Source organism: Passer domesticus, chromosome 5 (assembly GCF_036417665.1).
Source record: "Passer domesticus isolate bPasDom1 chromosome 5, bPasDom1.hap1, whole genome shotgun sequence".
NCBI lineage: Eukaryota > Metazoa > Chordata > Aves > Passeriformes > Passeridae > Passer > Passer domesticus.
In genome coordinates, this window is record NC_087478.1 from 1,187,259 (window position 1) to 1,207,640 (window position 20,382).

Here is a 20,382-nt window from a genome sequence, read left to right on the forward strand (position 1 = left end):
GAATCATTCCCTCCAGCAGTGAACTCCGTGTGCTCCTTGCATGCCAAGTGCACCCTCAGGGAGCGTCCCTGTGAGTCACCAGCCAGCCTGGCCTTGCTCTGGGGTTTGTTTTTCTTCAAATGGAAGGATTTTAGTCTGACGTGGCAGCGCTTTGGGGGGTTTGAGCAAAGCTGTTACCAAGGAACCAGAGAGAGAATGAAACCCGTGTGTGACATCAAAGCTTGGTGACTCAGGGCTCCCACAGAGCCCCTGCCCTTCTCTGGGCTCCTCCCAGTGCCTCTGGGGTCTGCTGGCCTTCCAGGTCCTTCCCTTCTGCTGCCCAGCAAGGCTGGAGCTTCCTGCAGCTCCCAGGGGACTCCCTGCTCAAGGTGAGGTCATGGAATTGTTAAGGTTGGAAAAGATCTTAAACATCATCAGCTCCAACCATCAGCCCACAGCCACACCACATCCTCAAAGTGGATTTTTTGAACATTCCAGATGGTGGGACTCCAGACAAGGTGGTGTCACTTCCCTTCTTTCCCAGCTGAACCAACTGGAATTTGAATTTTGGTCCGCACAAGAGATGCCAAGTGCTTGTGGGGGTCACCCAGGTTGGGCATCGGGAGGAATTTCTCCATGGAAAGAGGGGGAGAGGCCTTGGAAGGGAACACAGGGAGGTTTGGAGTGCCCATCCCTGGAGGTGTCCAAGGAATTCCTGGGTGTGGCACTCAGAGCTCTGGGCTGGGGGACAAGGTGTGCATCAAGCACAGCTTGGACTCGATGGTCTCAGGGATCTCCAACCCCAACGATTCTGTGATCAGGGGATGTGGTTTCCAATTTGAGCATTACTAAATGCATCATTCAGCCTTCTCATGCCTCTGTCTCCTGGTGGAAATCACTCTGGAGAATGCTCCATGGGCTGGAGGACACGGGATGTGCAATGGCCCCACCAGGAGTGGGCTCTGCCTGTGTGGGTGGCTCTGTCTCTCCTGTTTCTGGGTTTTCTCTTGGACAAGCTGAATTAAAGAATGCTGTTGGATCTTTCCTGGGGCTGTGTGGCCACAGGACACCCTGGCTTTGCTGGGAAAGCTGAAATGTTTCAGCAGCTCTGCCCTTGAGCTCGGCAGGTGAGAAACAGCAGAGTCCAAACAACCACTTTGCCCAAAAAAAAACCCCCAAAATATCAGTTTGTCCCTGATGTGGATCACGTGGTGGTTTTTTCCTTGGATCCCAGCCTGCAACAATCACCTGCTCAAGACCATGGGGTGCTGAGGGCAGGCAAAGGCCCAAGAATTTGCCTGTAGGAAGTTCATGACCCTCAAGCAGATAAACTTTTATTAAAATGTGTTTAATGTTGTTGGATGAAGGGGAAAGCTGTCCTTTTTTTTTCAATGATTATTTAATTTTTTAGGGGGTGGTGTACAACGTGCCACACTCTGACTTCCAACAAACTAAAGACAAGCAGCAGAAACACCAAACTGCTGTTCTGGGGATTCAGCCCTGCTCCTGGGTTTGTTCTTCAGTGATCTCTTTGCCCTGCCAGAAATTGTTCTCCACCTGATTTAAGGGCTTACAAACATTCCTTCTGCCCAGCTCCATCCCAGCTGCCCCTGGGGAGCCCCAGTTCCCTCCCTGCTGCAGGAAGGAGAAGCTCAGGATCCCTGAGTGGGCTCCTTCATTTTTAAATGGAGTTTCTGCTCAGAGGTTAAATCATTCCAGCTCTGATCCTCCTTAAAAGTGGTGATTAATCCCCTCACACAGAACAGGACCTTGTACAAAAAACACCAACGTGGCCCTGGGCATTTCCCCCCCCCCCCAGTAATGAGAGCAATTCATAACCCAGCATCCCTTAAACATCCCAGTTCCTCTGGAGGAGACAGCATTAGTCATAAAAACAATTCTGAGATGCTCTGCCCCCCACTTTCTGGTGGGGAAAAAGTCTGCAGGGAAAAGTAATTGTTGGCTTAAAACTTCAGCCTGCATTCAGCAGCAATCCATCACCTCCCAGAGTGTTTGGGAGCTCGGCTTACTCAATATTCAGGCTGGGAATCCTCAGTAAGAAAAAAGGGACTGGGAGCACTGTGAAATATCGCCAGGGAAATTCTCTCTAACCTGCTTGCATTTCACACCCTTCCCTTTGCTGGGCAGGGAGGGAAAAGGAGCCAAACCTCAACTCTTGTTCCTGTTCCTGTCCTAGGAGAAGCAGCAGGAGTGTGGGGATGGGGAGTGCAGCTCCATCCCTGGGATGCTGCAGGGCCCTGGAGCTGCAGAGGGGCTGAGGCCCTGAGCACACAGCTCCCAAACACACCTGGGATGGGGTTGTAGGTATTAAACACACCTGGGCTGGGGTTTCAGCTCCTAAACACACCTGGGCTGGGGATTTTGGTGCTAAACACACCTGGGCTGGGGTTTCAGATACTAAACACACCAGGGATGTGGTTGTAGATGTTAAACACACCTGGGCAGGGGTTTTTAATGTTAAACACACCTGGGATGGGGTTTCAGCTCCGAAACACACCTGGGCTGGGTTTTTTTGGTGTTAAACACTCCTGGGCTGGTGTTGCAGGTGTTGAAAACACCTGGGCTGTAATTTCAGGTTTTAAACACACCTGAGCTGCAGTTACAGGTGCTAAACACACCTTGGGTGTGGTTTCAGATGTTAAACAGACCTAGGGTGTAGTTTAAGCTGTTAAATACACCTGGGCTGATGTTGCAGGTATTGAACATATCCTGAGCTGTGTTTTTAGGTGTTGAACACACCTGGGCAGTGTTTTTAGGTGTTAAACACCCCTGGGCTGTGTTTTTTTGTGTTGAACACACCTGGGCTGTGGTTTCAGGTGTTAAACACACCTGGGCTGTGTTTTTAGGTGTTGAACACACCTGGGCAATGTTTTTAGGTGTTGAACACACCTGGGCTGTGTTTTTAGGTGTTAAACACACCTGGACAGTGTTTTTAGGTGTTGAACACCCCTGGGCTGTGGTTTCAGACCCCCATCAGTGCAGTGGCCTTGTCCCCACGGCCAGGAAATCTCCCTTTAAGGCAGACTGGGAGAGAAGCCAAACTGCTGAAGAAGGAAACACAAAGGATTGCTGCCACTTCACGTAAATTTACATCTCCAAGGCCATTCCAGGCTCCAGGGAGGTCCCTTTGGCTGCAGCTTGATGTTAATTCTCTGTCTTTACAGCCACCTAAGGGGATGTGAGTGCCAAACTTTTCATTCCTTAAGGATAATTTTTAAAAGCTCAGGGAGGCTGGGGAGGTGTCACAGCTCTCCTGGGGTGTCAGTGGGTCTAAAACCAAATCTGGCATTTCCTAGCCAGGGTTTGGGGATAACACAGCAAATCCCACCCCGTTTGGGTCTAAAACTTCACCTGAAAGTTCACAGAACCACAGAATGGTTGGGTGGGGTTGGGAGGGACCTTTGAAATCACCTCATTTCCTCAGTGTCAAACAATTTTTTTCTGACCCAGAGATGGGGCAGTTTTAAAAGCTTTTATTCCATTTTCAGTCTCATGTGAAGGGTGAGACAATACAAATGTTAGAATTCACCCCATCACAACCAGAAGCCAAGTATTTCCTAATTAGAAGACATTATAAACATTTCTTGGTCATTCAGCTTTTTGTTACATTCTGCTGTAGATGCTTTAAAGCCAATAATCTAAAACTACTTCTTGTGGGTCTCACTACAGTGTAAGGCACTACAAATCCTTTTCCCAAACCTCAGGAGCCCCAGAGGGAATGTTCACCTTGACAAACCAGACTCTCACTGGGGGAGGATCTCCTGTGGAGATGCCAATGAAGGGCTGCCTCTGCAAAAACCATCCAGATCTGTCGTTCCTCCCACCTCCTTTTCCAGCACAGAGTGCTGGAAATGTGAGATGAAGATGAGCAAGGCCATTTTCCAGTCACATTCCTGCTCCATCATCCCACAGCTGGGAGCTTTCCTGCTTTGAGACACATTGAGTCTGGATTTGTCCTGAAGACTTCTAAACCCAGGGGAAACTCTTATTTGTTGTTTGTCCTTGGTGTAGTTATCCTAAACCTGTTTGTCTTGAGGGAAGATCACTCAGCAACCCCAAGCTGCTCCTGAGAGATGTCAGGGAAAGAAAACACCAGGACAATTTTATTTCATCACCTACAGCTGGAAGTCAGTGCCTCTTCTTCCTGCAGCCCCCTCCATCCCTTCCAACACGCATTTTGAGAGGGGTTTGAATGCTTCTTTTCCAACAGTGTCATTTATCTCCACGTGTCTCAGACCCTGAGCTCGGAAGAACCCAGGTGAGGCTGCACAGAAACAGATTTCAGACTTTTTCTGCACAAAAATAACACCCCTTGGCCCTCAGTGAGGACCTGAGGTGGTTTCCCAAATGGGAATGTCCAAATCCAGGTGGGACAGGGCTTGGAGCAGCCTGGGACAGTGCAGTGGGAGCTGTCCCTGCCCATGGCAGGGGTGGCACTGAAGGGGATTTAAGGTCCCTTCCAACCCAAACCATGGATTTCCATGAATAAGACTTGGATCATTGTTTTGTCCATGGTCCATCCTGCAGCTGATTATCTGGATGCAGATGGAGCCAAGGAGTTGGCTCTCGGGTTTCCTGTGTTCAGGATGACCCCAAGAGTCCCTTTTTCCCAGCCCGATGGTCGAAGAAAGTCGGAATTGTTCAGCTCTGGTTCACAAGGTTGTTTATTGTCTCTTATCTAAAATATTTTTTCTCAGACACACGGAGGTCTGTCTAGCAGGTCTGTCTAAGGCACACTGCCCGCCCTGGGCTGGTGTCTACATTTTATACTATGAATTATGTGTACTTTGTCATTATTTTCTAATACCTATCACCTATGTTAGACTGTCTACTTCTATCCTAAACCAATCCAAATGTGCCACCATCACCCAGAAGATGGAGGCTAGGAAGAAGAAGGAAGAAGAACAGGACAATGCCCAGATCCCTCCATCTTGCCTCCTAGACCCCCTATAGTAAAATCCCCAAAACTCCACTTTTCACCCAGTGATTAACTCATTATCATTCTACTTAAACTTCTGTGCCTTGTGATTCTTCATACAAGGTTGGTAATTTGCTGCATGGGTTAGGATTGAAATCCCAAGAGTCTTTGGCTTCCTGCCAGGACTCCCCAGCCCCTTCCAGAGGGGTGTCCTGGGTTCTGACACTTGCCCTGCTCTGGAACCTCCCTCAGCTCTCTCCTCTCTCTGCTGGGAGATGCTGGCACTGTTGGATCTCCATCCCTGCAGCCCCCAGGAATTCCCAACACGCCCTATGGTTCTGCACACATCCCTGCTCCAGAGCAGGCTGCTCCTCTTCCCTAGCCCTGGCCTCCCATCCTGCTGCAGCCCGAGCCAGATAATTGATCAATAATCTGTGGCAGAAAGCTGGGCTGTAAACCTGAGTGATGGGGGATTGAAGGGGCCATCCCTTGGGCCATCACAGAGGTTTATGTCCGGTCATATCTTGTGGAATAAAAATAAAACCTGACACAACCTGCTGAATTATCCTCTGATGGGGAAGAGGGCTCCTGGCTGGCTGCAGTTGTTGCAGTGATGTCCACATTGTTGTTGTTGGCCATAATTAATTCCCCTGCTGGCAGGCTGAGCGTGGAACCTGCTCCTGGATCCCTGACTCCTCTTCTGCCTCAAGCAACAGGATCAAGGCATGCAGACAGCATGTTCCCAAAAGGAGCAGGGAATTGTTTTTTGGGTGCTGTTAATTCAAACCCAGGATGAAACAGCGACAACAAAAGTTTTTACTCAGCCCTTTGTAAAGGGAAGGAAGGGACAAAAGGAGCGTTTCTTACACCCCCACAAGTTGTTTTTTGGATTAGATTGACACTTCTGGGAACAACCTGTTTGCATACCAACCCCTCTCTTGCTAAACATCTTCATTAATTAACTCCATCTGGCTCGCCTGCCTTTAGATAGAGAAGATCTCTTGCTTTGATCATTTGCTATTTACATCTTTCTTGCCGTTTGGTAAAACACACAATAAATACTGTGTGGCACAAAACAAACAAAAAAAAATCCTGAAACATGCTGAAAAACTGTCAAACACCTACAAAATGTAGATTTTCTGATCCTGATCAGATCCTGATCCAGCTCAGTTTCCCTTGAGGACAATGGAGCCAAAAGCAAGTGAATGGTTCAAGGTGGGGTTTGCCACCTCCAGGTGTCTCTGGAGCCCCTCCAAGAGATGATGGTGTGGCCCCAAAATTCCTTTCCTGCAGACCTGGTCTTGCAAAGACTTGGGAGCAGCTCCTGGAGGAGAGGGAGACTGTGATGGTGGGGTCTGGATGCCCCATCCTTCCTTCACCACTTTCCTGGGAAGCAGAGCGGGATTTGCACGGCTGCCTGTGAGCACCCTGTGAGTTTTGGGGTTTTTTTCTGTGCCCAGGATGGTGTTGGCTGGAGCGTGGGGTGGAGAAGGGACCAGAACTCCTCAGGAGGGCACGTGATGGATGCCTGAGGCCAGCTGCTGCAGGAGGCAATGCTGAGCAGAGCGTTTTCATGGAGTATTTTCCCTGTCCTGCTCTCATGGTTTCATGGCAGATTCCCCGTGGTGGGTAACTCCAGAGGATGGGACTAAAGGGAGCTCCCTTCTGACCCTTTATCAGTTTGCAGCAGCACCCCCAGGATGTCCTGGCAGACTCCCCAGGCAGTGCCAGGGCTCAGCAGGGCTCCGTGGCATTCACACCCTCTGAACTTGATTCCTTCACCTTTCTCCTGGGAAACTGAAAGGCAGAGAGAGGCCTTGGAGAAAAGGAAAACAATTCTTACCTCATTTGCTTCTCCTGCATTGTGCTCATGTGGAATGTGGTTGGAATTGTTTACCCACAGGTGATTGTCTCATTGGTTCCTGTGAGTTGTTTCACTCTTTGGCCAATCAGTGCCAAGCTGTGTCAGACTCTGGAAAGAGTCACAAGTTTCATTATTATCTTTTTAACATTCAGTAAGTATCCTTTCTGTATTTTTTAGTATAGTTTAGCATTCTTTAATATAATAAAATAATAAATTAGCCTTCTGGTAAGATGCATCATTGTCTCCCCTCGCTGGGCTGCTGCATTTACAACAGGGCTCAGTTTGCCACTCCCCAGGGCTGGGATGTGCAGACTGACCCTGTCCTGCCCCTGTCCTGCTTGTCCTGCCCATTCCCACCCCAGGTGCTCTCCCAGAGCTCTGTGTCCAGGCTGAGCATCCCTGGGATGCTGGGGAAGGGGTTTCCATGGTGACAGCACACTGAAAATCTCTCAGCACGTTATTTTCCCCAGTTTTCCCCCCAGCTTGGGTGACAGGAGGGCAGCCAGGCTCGGCCCAGGCTCCCCACACACCCCAAACCTGCCCCATCCAGCTCCCATCCCAGCCATTCCCCCTGGGATGGGAAGGGAGCTCCTTCCTCTTCCCAACCCCTCAGGTAAAATGTAAAAGCATCAGGCACTGGAGTTTGGGGTGCAGGGGTGGGGGGGATTGCTTACAGCCCTCCCAAAACTCTGCTGAGGCTGAGTGAGGCTTTTCCCTCGGCCAGGAGCTGTGCAGCCAGGGCTGATCTCAGGGCAGGAGGGGAGCCATGCTGATCCCAGCTTTGGAGCTCCTGAGGAACAACCTGGGGTCTGTTTTGTTTTATTTTTTTTTTTTTACAGAATTCCTCCTTCAGCCCTCTCTGCTTATTTCTCTGTTTGAACAACTTCCACCCTTGGAGTGTGAGGAGGACTCTGCAGTCAGGTGGCATTTCCAGAGCAGAGGGTGCAGAAGAGCCCAGGGCTGCTTGTCTACCCCAAATAAAACAGGAAGGAGATCATTCAGCGTGGCAAAGTTGTGTTTCCATGATTAAACTTCCTCATTTTCCAGAGCAAGGTGACCAAACCCAGTCTGTGTTTTGGGAATGCCAAGGCTTGGAGCAGCCTGGGATAGTGGAAGGTGTATGGGAACAGGATGAGCTTTAAGGTGCTTCCCACCCAAACCATCCCATGGTTCAGGGTTCTTTAGCCCAGGAAAGACTTCCCAGGGCTGCCCAGTGGCTGGGAGACTGCTCAGGGTGCTCTGAGGCTGTGACAGAGCTGCCAGAGCTTAAAAGGGCGTGTGAGCTGGAGTTTGCTCTGTGCCCTGACCCTGCCTGTTTGCTGGGCCTGTCTTCTCCTGGGGAATGACAACAGCTGGGCACTGACCTGAGGACACATCTGGACACATCTCCCCAGTGGTCACTCCTCGTGTGTGCTCTGATTCAAAAGGCAAATGTTTATTCTGGTCCTTTTCTGAGGGTTCCTGAGAGGTGACAGCCATTTAAAAATTCAGATTTAAAATATAGACAAGAGCAGGATGCTGGAGGTTCTGTAATGGAGATAAGGAGCAAAGGAAGGCTGGGCTGGGGGGGATCAGGGGATCAGCACCCACATTCTGAGCTGGGGGAGCATGGGGTGCTCAGGGAGAGTTTGGGGTAACTGATGGGCACTGGTTTGAAGTTCACTGGTTTGATGGGCGTTGGTTTGATATTTACTGGTTTAATGGGCACTGGTTTGTTGGGCACTGGTTTGCTCTGCACTGGTTTGATATTCACTGGTTTGATGTTCACTGGTTTGCCCTGCACTGGTTTGATATTCACTGGTTTGAAGTTCTCTGGTTTGATATTAACTGGTTTTCTGTGCCCTGGTTTGCCCTGCACTGGTTTTCCTGGCCCTGATTTGGCAGAAGGGAATATCAGCAGGTGAGCCTGGGCATGGTGGGGAGCGGCTCTGGCTGAATGTCTCTGTGAGAATGGAAGCACAGCCCTGCTGTACACATTTCACAGCTTCCTGCAATTTCAAATATCCAGTAAAATAACAAAATTGCCTTTTCTTCACACCCAGAGCTGTTGTAATTTGCAATACTGCAGGTCTGGGTGCATTTTCTGTGGGACAAAGAGACCCCTGGGCTTGGCAGGCTGGGGAATGAGAGGTGTCGGAAGGAAATGTCACAGAAGAGGATTTGGATGTTTGGATGAAGCCCCTGTGTTCTTCCAGACAGCTCCAGAAGATCCTTTCCCACCCTGGGGCGGGATGAACTTCACCTCACCCTTCCTGGCAGATGTTTGGCCAGTTTGCACCAGCTCTCATTTTGCCCATTAAAAGGGAATTATTTGGGATCAGTGAAGCATCTCTGGTCACGCTTTGGTGGCTGGCACCACACAGGCTGGCACAAAAGCTGCTCCCTAAATCCAAGAGTTTACAGTGCCCTTGATGAGTCCATTTCCCAAACCTTCTGTTTTCACACCAACATTGGTCCAAAAAACCTTGCACTCACAGCCTGGGGTGGAGAAATCCAGGAGAAGAGCTGCACCCTGGTTTTAGGGAAAAGGGAGGGATTTATGCCCTCGGCAGCAGGGATATTGCAGGGGCAGCAGGGAGCCAGTTCTCCCCACAAAGTGGCTCCTGATCTTTGTAGGGAACATGGGAATACCCAGGGGCTGCTTCAAGTTTTCCCCTTTATTGGATCCCACAGGAATTTCAAGGGCTTCTGCTCCAACCTTGTGAGCTGGGCAATGACCCCAAAGTGGTGCAGGTTTAGAAATGGGTTTGTGGTTATAAATCTGAGTTTAACTCTGATTAAATCCTCCCAGTCTCTTTGTAAGACCTGTGGGAATGCTAAGGAGAGTGTTTCTTACGGATTTCAGTGGATCTCTGCATGGGTGTTTCTGTCCAAGATTCAAACCAGCTGATCTGGGAGCTGGAGGTTGCTCCTGGTGCTTTTCTCTCCAAAAATCTGGTTAAAGGGAAGGAATTCTTCCCTGACACAGGTTTCCCAGAGCAGCTGTGGCTGCCTCTGGATCCCTGGAATGTCCAAGGCCAGGCTGGACAGGGCTTGGAACTCCCTGGGACAGTGGGAGGTGTCCCTGCCATGGCAGGGGGTTGGAACAGGATAATTTTTAAGATTCCTTCCAATCCAAAGCATTCCATGGTTCCGTGATAAATCCAAATGTGCACTTGTACATTTTTCTGGGCAGTCAGGTCACAGCCATAACAAACCGGAGCAGGCTGGGAGGGCCCACCAGGGTGTGCAGACAGACTGGATCTCTGCGGGATGCTCTGCCAGAGCCCAGTGACTTCTGCCAGGTGGGAGAGTCTCCCTAAATGACTCCCACTATTAAAAACCTCCTCATTGAATCTGATTTTTCTAAATTTGTTCCTTGTTCTTAGGCTCTTTGAAATGCTCAGAGCAGTCTGATAGCCATGATCTTAATGACCTTAAACGAACAATTGTTTGTTAGGGTGGATTGTCTGGAGTTTCCAAGAGTAAGAGGATGGCTCAGCCTGGGAGAAGGAGAGGCTGGAGAACATTGTGGTGTTTCAGACATCCAGGCTGGGGAGAAGACACCTTTTCCCTGTGGTATTGCCCAGTGTCAGCTAAAACTGACCAACCAAGCTCTCTGGAATCCAGCTAAAGCTTCATTTGTGTGCCCAGGACTCCCCCCCCCAAATGATGCTGATCACTGAAAGGGAAAAAGGATCAATGCTTGGCAGGGTTTAATAAACTCCAGGCCGTGCCTGCAGTCACACATGGGCTGCAGTGAACTCCATCACCTTAAAGAAGTGAGGACACAGAGAGGGACAGAAGACCTTGGGAGCCTCTTCCAGAGCTAGGAAAAAAATGAGGATCTGTGATCGTGGTCTGGCATCTTATCCCTCTCTAGAATCCTGGAATGGTTTGGGTTTTAAGGTTAAGGAGCCTTAAAATTCATCTCATTCCAACCCCCTGCCATGGGCAGAGACACCTTCCACCATCCCAGGGTGCTCCAAGCCCTGTCCAGCCTGGCCTTGGGCACTTCCAGGGATCCAGGGGCAGCCACAGCTGCTCTGGGCAGCCTGTGCCAGGGTCTCCCCACCCTCCCAGCCAATAATTCCTCCCCAGTATCTTTCCTGTCCCAAATTTATTCTTCTTTTCCAAACCTAGCCACAGGGCAGGATTCACTCCCTCAGTGTCCCTTACTTAAACTGGGGCTAAATAATTTTTAAAGGAAAATTGTGGATGCCAATGATGCCACTGAAGGTGACTGGGAAGCATGTTTCTCTCAGTGAAGGAATCCTTTGAATGCCCATCCCAGCCTGCATTAACCCAGCTGCTCCACTGCTCCACAGCTCTGCCAGCACTTCAACTCGAGTGGATGTGTGCCAGAGAGTGATGGATGTGTTGATTTTCCCTTTCTCTCTGGAGTTCAAACACTTTGCATTGATTTGTGTCCTCGTTTGGGTGCTGGGTGAGCAGCCAGGCTGGGAAGGAGCCCTGCCTGTCGTCCATCAAACCCTCCCAGAGCTTTGTCTTCATTCCCACTCGGCTGCTCCTGCACGGAATTGGGGCTGGGCCCCTGCCAGGCTGTGCTGGAGCTGGAGCTGCTGCTGGGAACTCTTCACCACAGCCTCGTGAAACTGGGGCAGAAAAATGGCATTCAGGGTGTTAAACCCAGCCCTCTGCTCTGTGCTGAGTGCTGAGCTCAGCTCTGCAGCCAGGGGCTGGGAATGCTCTTCTCTGTGGAGAGGGCTGGGTGAGATCCCTCTGATGCCTTGAGTTTCAGCTTTCCTATTTTCCAGATTCTGCATTAGTGTGTGACTCTGAGCTCCATATAAAGTGTCAGAAATTTCTCCTCATAGCTCAGTCAGACAGAACAATCCTTTTCTAGCCCCAGAACCAAGGATAGCTTGGGTTTTGGGCAGCTTCAGGCCCAAAAAAGTGCCAACAACAGCAAATTGAGGAGAGCAAACTGGGAGGATGTGATTGCATAACCAGGAGCTGTAACTGGACAATTAACCCCAATATGGAAATGGACCAAAACTTATAGAAGTGTGAAAACTCGTGACTCAGAGTCCATCTTGGGTCCACCCAAGATGAACCCAAATGGTCCCAAAATGAACCCAAGATGAACCCAAATGGCCCCAAAATGCACGAGCGCTGCCGGGGTCTCTCCCTGGGCTCAGCTCTGCTCCATGTGCACATTGCAGTTCAGTGTCCAACCCCAGTGCAGCCCCTGCACTCCCATCCTTGTTTTTCTCTCTGCAGCCCACGGGGTTTGTGCTCCTGGGCTGGCATTGGGATCATTTGTCCTTGATGCCCAGCTGGAGCAGGAATTGTTTTGTCTCCCTGCTCTGTGCACAGAGCTCCCCATCCCATAATATGAAGCTCAGACCCACACACTAAAGCAGCACAGAATGTGAAAAATATAAAAGCCAAACCCTGAGGCATCATGGGTGTACCCTGTACCCCTGGAAATTCTGGGGATTGCAGCCAGCAGAGCAAATTCCAGCTCTGGGGACACCCAAGCTGGCAGCCACAGGTGGGTGTGCAGGTTTCCCAGCACGTGCAGGGAAATCCCAGATTCAGCTCCCTGGGATAGCAAGGAGGGATTTTCCAGCACAAAATGAAAAAAATCCAACAAACCCACAATGCCGAACCCTAAGGGGGAACAAGCTCTGACCTATTTTTATATCATGAGCTGACTAGAGATGAAGGCTTGACTCCCCAGAGAAAAGCCACTTCTCCAGGCCAAAATGTGACTTGTCACGTGAGGGAGGATGTGGTTTTCCACTTGGATATCCCTCCCTGATGAGTGCAGCCCTATCAGTTTCTCTGGGTCTGGATTGAAGGCACTTGAGACAGTAGTTCATGTTCAGACTCAGGTGTTTATTGTTTCTTATCAGTGAAACAATCTCACAGCCATGAGTTCGGCAGCAAGGCACAAAATGGCCAACTATCTCTTGTTACAAGGTCTTTTTAGGCTAAACTACCCAATTAGGAACTGACACCTGGATTATTTTCCCTTTTAACCCAATAACTGACTTTTCTGCCCAATTACAAAATGCCACCCAAAAAACAACAAGAAGGAAGAAGCAGCATGAAGAAGAAACCCAGGACAACACCCTGTGCCCTCCATCTTGCTCCCACCCACAACCCACTAAAAATCCCAAACCCTAAATTTCTCACCAAGTGACACACCTACACTACTCTCTATAATCTATTTCACACTTTTGTGGGTTCTGGTCTATCTTGAAGCCTGGGAAACTTTCTCCATGAATGAGGGTCAAAGTCAGTGCTCCCCTGGGGGGTCAGGAGACCCCAGAGCAGACACAAAAATATTCCTGGTGCCCTGGGTTTCCACACAGCCCATTCAGTGCCCACAGAGAGGTATTTTTAGCTCTGAAATTCAGACCCAAGGCCAAAGTGAGTGGATGTGCGACAGGCTGGAATTGCCCAGTGTGAGGAATGTCTGGGTGGGCAAGGTCAGCTCACAGTGCCTGCCTGTGGAGCTGGGCCGAGAGCCATCAGGTGGGGCCATAAGTGAATATAAAGTGAGGTTGAATACTCTTGTAACATTACACAACACAGGAATGGCAAGGAATAAAAAGCAGGGGGTGATTTAAAAGCCTGGAGCTCCTCTGGGGTAACATCAGGGTCACATCTCATCCCAGGGCCTGGTGGGAATTGTCCCTTCAGGCCTGGATTTCCGCCCCTGGTGGGAATTGTCCCTTCAGGCCTGGATTTCCCACCCTGGTGGGAATTGTCCCTTCAGGCGTGGATTTCCCGCCCTGGTGGGAATTGTCCCTTCAGGCCTGGATTTCCAGCCCTGGTGGGTTTTTTCCCAGACTTTTGGAGCACCATCAGCCCCAGCCTGGTCCAGGAGGGCCCTGCAGATGGAATTGTCCCTTCACGCCTGGTGGGAATTGTCCCTTCAGGCCTGGATTTCCAGCCCTGGTGGGAATTGTCCCTTCAGGCCTGGATTTCCAGCCCTGGTGGGTTTTTTCCCAATTTTTTGGAGAACCATCAGCCCCAGCCAGGTTCAGGAGGGCCCTGCAGATGGAATTGTCCCTTCATGCCTGGTGGGAATTGTCCTTTCAGGCCTGGATTTCCAGCCCTGGTGGGTTTTTTCCCAGACTTTTGGAGCACCATCAGCCCCAGACTGGTCCAGGAGTGTAGATGGAGGGCTTGGTGCTCCCTCACTTCTCTTGGGGTTTTTTTCTCCACAGCCCGTGGTGATGGCCAGGTGTTGGAGGTCCTGACAATGAGCTGCAGGATCAGATATTTTATTTATTAGAACCCTGGATGCTGAGAATTTTAAACTTTCTGTGCTAAAGGGCACAGACCCACAAGAAAATATTATATTTATCTTAAAACCATGGAGAAGGCTCCCAAAATTGACTAATAACACTAAGATTACAAGTGTGCATTTTGATTAAAAGTGTGTAATATCACTGAGTAGAAGACTTAGAGTTTAAAGTTTTAGAATATAACAATATATAGAGAGAACAAAATAGAAGTTTTAAGACAATAACTAGTTGTTCTTCACATGTTTAAGTACTGTTTTGTAATTAGACAGAAAAGCCTGCATTGTGGCCTTCAAATAATTAGTTATTGAGTAAAAAAAAAAATTGTGTCATTTCTTAATTAAATAGTTTAGACTTTAAAAAACCTTATAAAGGTAAATAGTTAACCAATTTATTACAGTTAGTATAATACCATAGAATTCACAACTTATAAATAAGAAATAATAAACATCTAAACCTAAACACAAAATACCATCTCAAGTACCTTCAATCCCAGTCTTAACAAAAACAGAAAAAAACCCAAAAAACAACATTCAGGGACCAAATTCATCCTCTCACGAGCTGCAGGGAGATCCCTTTATAACAATAACCTTTTTACTTCCATTTTTCCAGTCCTGCTTTATCATCTCTCACGTCTTGGAGCAAGCCTTGCTTTGGCTTTGTGGGGACCTGACATCCTAAAATCTTCCCAGAATTTCATTTAATCCAGGAGGGATGGGAAAAGCAGCAAAGCCAGAGCAGCAGCCAGTTTATTTCCACCACTGCCCTGCAACTCAGCCTCTCCTCCTCCTCTCCCACCTCCAAATCCATCCCAAATCTGCTGCTTGCCTACACCTGGGACACCTTGGTGTTGCTGGGCATTTTTGGCCACAGACTTAAATTTTTGTGAGCTCTTTTATCCTCTGACCCCTAATAATCCCCGTGATGAAACAGGAGAAAAGGAACAGTGATGAGCTGCTGTGCTTGCACCATCTTTGTGAGTTTTTGGAGATCCCTGAGGAGGAAGAGGCCCCCAGAATCTTTAATCACTTTCCTTTTTTTGTTTCTTTTTGTTTTCTTTCTTTTTTCTTTTTCTTTTATTTTTGTTTTCCTTTTTTCATTTTTTCCTTTTTTTTTTCTTTTTTTTTCTTTTTTTTTCTTTTTTTTTTTTCCAAAATAATGGAATATCAGACCATGGGCAAGATGAAAAGCAGAAGGTGGGAAGACAACATGGAAATGACTACTTGCCCCCCAGGAAAAGCATCCATCAGGAATATGCCCAGCAATGGACAGATGGCAATTCTTGAGTGATTTTAGCTTTGGATGCTGAACACAAAGTTCCTGCTGAAAGTTTCCTCCAAACCTTCCTGTGGAAACAGTTTGTTTAGAATAATTTTCACAGAAGAACAATGTCAGTGAAAAAGTCCTCCTGGAATATTTGCCATGAATTCCCCCGAGCCTGTGCATTAATCCAGGTACCATGTTCATTTTTATCAGGTTTATTCTTCCCTAGAGGCTGAGCCAAAGAGCTTCCAATTTACCCAGGTCATTAGTGATTTATATGATAATTGGATCTAAGTTGATTTTAACTATTTGCTTTAAATCTCCTGGGATTTGTATTCTTGGACATTTTAATGCCACTGGAAATTTCACTGATTAAGCAAAGACAAGTGTATGTACTTAATTAGTCCTGAAGCCAATTAGTCCTTTGTCAGTCAAATTAATCTTGTCTCTGGACTTTAAATGAGTTGTAAGAATTTTGGGGTTTGACCTTTGTGGGCTCGAGGGTGGAGGTCAGTGCATTCCCCCCGAGGGATGCTCAGCTTTGTCCTCCTTTGTTTCTGCTGCCGTGGAATGTCTGAAATGCAGCCGTGGGTGACCATCAAAATGGAAAAATGGATGTGGGAATGATGGTGGAGCTGATCTCCTGAGGGTGGAAGGCAGTAGGAACATTGGAATGCTCTGTTGGGTCTCCCTGCCCTCCTGGCAATGACCAAGAGGGTCTTTGTAGTGCCAGGACAGACTGACAGGATCCATGGGTTGCCTGGGGTGGTCTGACTGCAGCCTCCAGGATTAGGAGGCTCATCCTAATAAGGTTAGGCTCTGTAGGAACCTAATCCTGATATGGATTAGGCTCTACAAATGAGCTATTCAAGAAATTGAAGACACACAAAGCTTTGCTCAACCTCATCTGAGGTGTTGCTTGGGCCACTCCCCCTTCTGTTGATCTAGGATGTGTTTTAGAGTGTGGTGTGTCTTTTTAATAATTGTCTGACTTGTGGGGGAATAGGAAATTCTAAAAGCGTGGTGAACACTCTAATCTTTAAAAATGTGGCTCCACTTTAAAAATGTGGTAACTTTTGAGCTGTGGATGTGGGGGTGTTGTTTAGTTTTTGTTATTTTTTTGGGGTACACTTAATGAAATAAAAGTTTGTAAACAATATTGGTACATATGATTGGTTGTTTCCCTTGTGGGTGTAGAGGTAAAAGCTGTTCTTGTGTACAGGGTAGGAAATGTGGTCATCTTCCCATGAAGAGTGCAGATCAATACCTTCTCCCAGATTTTTTTTTTTCACTGGGGTTGGGATGGATATCCCAGAATCTCAGAATGGGGAAGGCTGGGAGGGACCACTGGAGGTCACCCAGTCCAACACCCCTGCTCCAGCACCTACTCAGGATTGTGTCCAGACAGCTTTTGAATATCTCCAGGGAAGGAGATGTTCAAAAGATCCCCCTTCTCTGGGGAGATATGTTCCCAGATCCCTCCCATCCCTGGGGGTTCTCCTGAGGATGGTGATGACCACCTGAACTTCTGCTCTTGGACTGTGGGACCCACAAGGGCTCTGGCAAGGTGAGCATCACACCCCCACTCATTAAACTCGTTGTTTTCCTCAATTTGGCCTGATTTGGTTCTGCCCACAACAAGGTTTTGGGTGTAGGACCCAAAATCTCCAAGAATGAGTGCTGTGGACCCAGTGGCCAAGTCTGACACTTAAGAAATGTCAAAATTTTGGTTCTTTTGCAGGTTTGAGGTGTGCAGCAATAGGTGGAGGGGCATCAGTGTCCCCAGAAATGGGGAGGAAGGGGCTGGTGTGGGGTCTGGATTTATCCTGCCCAGAGGAGGAGGAAGCTGTGCTGGGGAGGGCTGGGATGTGGTGGTGGAAAAGGTCTGGGAGATGAAGGTGGTGTGGCAGTAAATCTGTACAATTCCTCTTGTTTCCTTGCAGTCCTTCTGAGATTCTGGAAAGTCCAGATTTAGATTTTAGGCTCAATTGCAGCAACACTTGCCCACCCAAATTTATCCTCCACCCTTTGATCCTCCTCCTGCTAGGAGCACTTCCAGTGGATGCCAACTGCAGCAGGGAATGACCCCTGGGAGTAGACAGAGGGGGTCATTTGGCCAAGGGTCAGGGAGGAAGTCTGAGATGCAGCCAAGAATAGATCCCTGCTCCTTTCAGCTCCCTGTCCTTCTTCCCAGCAAGACAAACAGCTGGACACATCCAGCCTGCTGGGACAGGAGCCAAGCCAAAGGTCAGAGCTTGGGCACAAAGATGCTTCTGTCTGCAAGGCTCTGATCTGGGCTGAGGCTGGAGTCAAAGCTGGCTCAGATGCAGATGGGGCTGGGGGCTGGGAGGCTGAGGCAGAGCAGTGAATATCTGGGAAAAGAAGCTTGGAGAGAGAGGAGTGTGAGGGGATGAAGAGGTGGAGGTGGGGCAAGGTGCAGCTCTGTCCATGGGGCAGCTCATCCCAGAGCTGAGGTCACCAGCAGGAGCCATGGGTGGCTCAGGTCCCCCTCCTGCCCTGACTCTTGGTGTCATCTTGCCCCACCTGAGCCGTTTGCACCTCCACAGCCTGAGCTCTCCCCCCTGCAGGTGATCCCACCATGATTCCCATCATTTTCAGGAGAGGACCTGCAGGACTTTGTCCTGCTGCAGCCTCGTGGTGAGCCCTGGGGTCTGAGTGCCCTTGTTGGGCCACAACTTCCATCCACCCCCTCATTTCTCAGTAACTGGGGCTCTTTGGCTTGGGGGAGGTGTTCAGGATTGTCCCTCTGACCAGGGAAGGATTTAGAGGATCCCAGTATAGATCCACCAGAGTGAAAGGCAGGGAGAGCAGACAGGGAAAGGAAGCCAAACCCACCCTGCTGGCTTTGAGGTTTCAGCCAGGCTCTCTCTCTGTAGCATCTCTTTAGTGTTTTTAACCACTGAGAGGCCCTAAAACACATCAATTAATGACTGGCCATTCTTTCCCTCTGACAACCATCCCCACTGTGCAGGACAGGACCTTGCCTTCTTGTCATTCCTGCTGCCTCCCCCATTCTAATCCCAAATCCTTTGGATTCACTTGTTGCCTCATCATCTGAATTTACCAGAGGACAGAATTTGACTGGTGCTGCCTGGTCTGCAACTAAACAGTGGCACCCTTCCCCTTAGGATAAACCTTTTGCAAATCATAAATTAGGAAATCAGGAATTTAGGAAACTCCTGCAAACGTTACCCAGCCTCTCATCCCCTGTTCAGCTGGAGAGGAGCTGTCTGCAGGGAGCTGGGGTTTAATTCACTCCCGAGCCTGGATGGATTCTCTGCTCTCCCACTCCAGTTGGAAGCCCTTTTCTAGGATGTCTGAGAGCTGTCATTTATTACCCACAGAAACTATAAGCTGAAATCTGTAGCTGCAGCTTCACTGAAGGGTAATTCCTGCTAGAGCCGGGAGCTGATGCTGTTAAAACCAGACTCTTCCTGCACAAAGCAACCCTTTAATGACTCTCAAATGCAGCTCAGACAACAACCACACCACTTACACCCTCTCCAAAGATCCAGGCTCTGCTAAATGGATTAACTGCTTAGGGAACTCTCCCAGCGTGGTGGCCAAGCTCCGACCTTGTAATGGACCAATTAAAAGGTCATTGTTACTTAGGCTTGCAGGAAGAGCTTCCACACTCCCCTCTCCCACCCAAGGCCAATATTGACATTTTAATGAGTTAACAACGGAACAATAAATTCATCCTTTGGATTCCTCTTTGCATCTTGGAAGGCACCAAAGAGTTAATTGCAAAGCTGGGAAGCACAGGCAGGAGGAAAACCTTGTTAAGGCTTTGTTGGGAAACTCTTTCCATGGGGACAGATTCCTTGTCACCTGCTCTGGCACTGGCTCCTGTGGCTCAAACTGGAGCCACCCTGGCTTTACCAGCTGGAAAAGGCATTCCATGTTGTGCTGGCAGCACAAAGGCACCATCAGTCCTTGCCCATGGAGATTATTCCTGGCCACGGGGAGCTTCCCAAGTCCTTGCATGTGTGGTGCCCCCCAGTCCATGGCTGGATTTGATGTCCCCTGGCAGGAGAGCCCAAGGCATCCTGCTGTGACCACACCAAGCCACCCAAACGAGTGATTCCAGGGATTCCTGTTTCCCTCCAGGCTGTTTAAAGAAGCCCTGCTGAGGATGGGACACAAAACTTTCCCCTCTTTGGAGGATTCTCCAGCACCTTTAAAAAAAAAATTACTTTGACAAGCAGGGGGATGGGTGGGGGGGGTGGTTAATGTCTAGCAGAAACACTGCAATCCTTCTGCTGTCACCTGCCTGTCTGGTCCCTAACCTTGAATGATGCACCCTGGCATCCCCAGGGACTTCCTCTGATTGATTGATCCCTATCTGAGCTGGCAGATGAAGGAGGATATTTACTGCCCAGCCGAGAACCCTTCAGAAAGATGTTTTATTGAGGCTGCTCAGAGAACAGGAAATGCAATAAAGCACCGAGAGACAAAAGAACAGAGGTAAATACAGCCTGCTACCTGTTGGAAGAGAGGAAAACACACCCTGCTACCTGTTGGAAAAGGGGAAAATATACCCTGTTAAAAAAGAGGAAAATACACCCTGCTACCTGTTGGAAGAGAGGAAAATGCACCCTGCTGCCTGTTGGAAGAGAGGAAAATACACACTGCTACCTGTTGGAAAAGAGGAAAATGCACCCTGCTAGCTGTTGGAAAAAAGGAAAATATACCCTGCTGCCTGTTGGAAGAGAGGAAAATGCACCCTGCTGCCTGTTGGAAAAGAGGAAAATAAAGTCTGATACCTGTTGGAAAAGAGGAAAATACCCCCTCCTGCCTTGCAGGCCAGCCCAAGAGCTGGAACAGCCCACCCTGCCCACTCACACAGGTCACTCTCTGGCCATCACCTGCAGAAGGGGCTGGCTGCTGTTTGCCAGCTGATGTATTGACCCAATAAAAGGTATTATTACATTGCCTATCAGCACTGACAGCAGCAGAGTGCTTTGGAGAGAGTGATGGCTGCCTTTGGAGGTGCTCAGAGAAGGAAGAGGTGGGTGTGGGTGTGTGTCAGCACGGGAGATTCCTCTGTCTGG

General features: G+C 48.9%; 1 long non-coding RNA gene across 3 annotated transcripts; it reads left to right on the plus strand.

Moving 5' to 3' along the window:
- The first annotated feature begins 237 nt into the window (after positions 1-237).
- LOC135301507 (uncharacterized) lies at positions 238-20,193 on the plus strand. Of its 3 annotated transcripts, XR_010363232.1 has the most exons (4): positions 244-368; positions 15,215-15,498; positions 16,783-16,874; positions 19,646-20,193. It is a non-coding gene; the product is annotated as an uncharacterized LOC135301507 (long non-coding RNA). The 3 variants fall into 3 exon arrangements; XR_010363230.1 differs by having other exon boundaries at positions 15,215-16,874; XR_010363231.1 differs by lacking the exons at positions 15,215-15,498; positions 16,783-16,874; positions 19,646-20,193 and adding an exon at positions 7,622-7,793 and having other exon boundaries at positions 238-368.
- Positions 20,194-20,382: the final 189 nt, after the last annotated feature.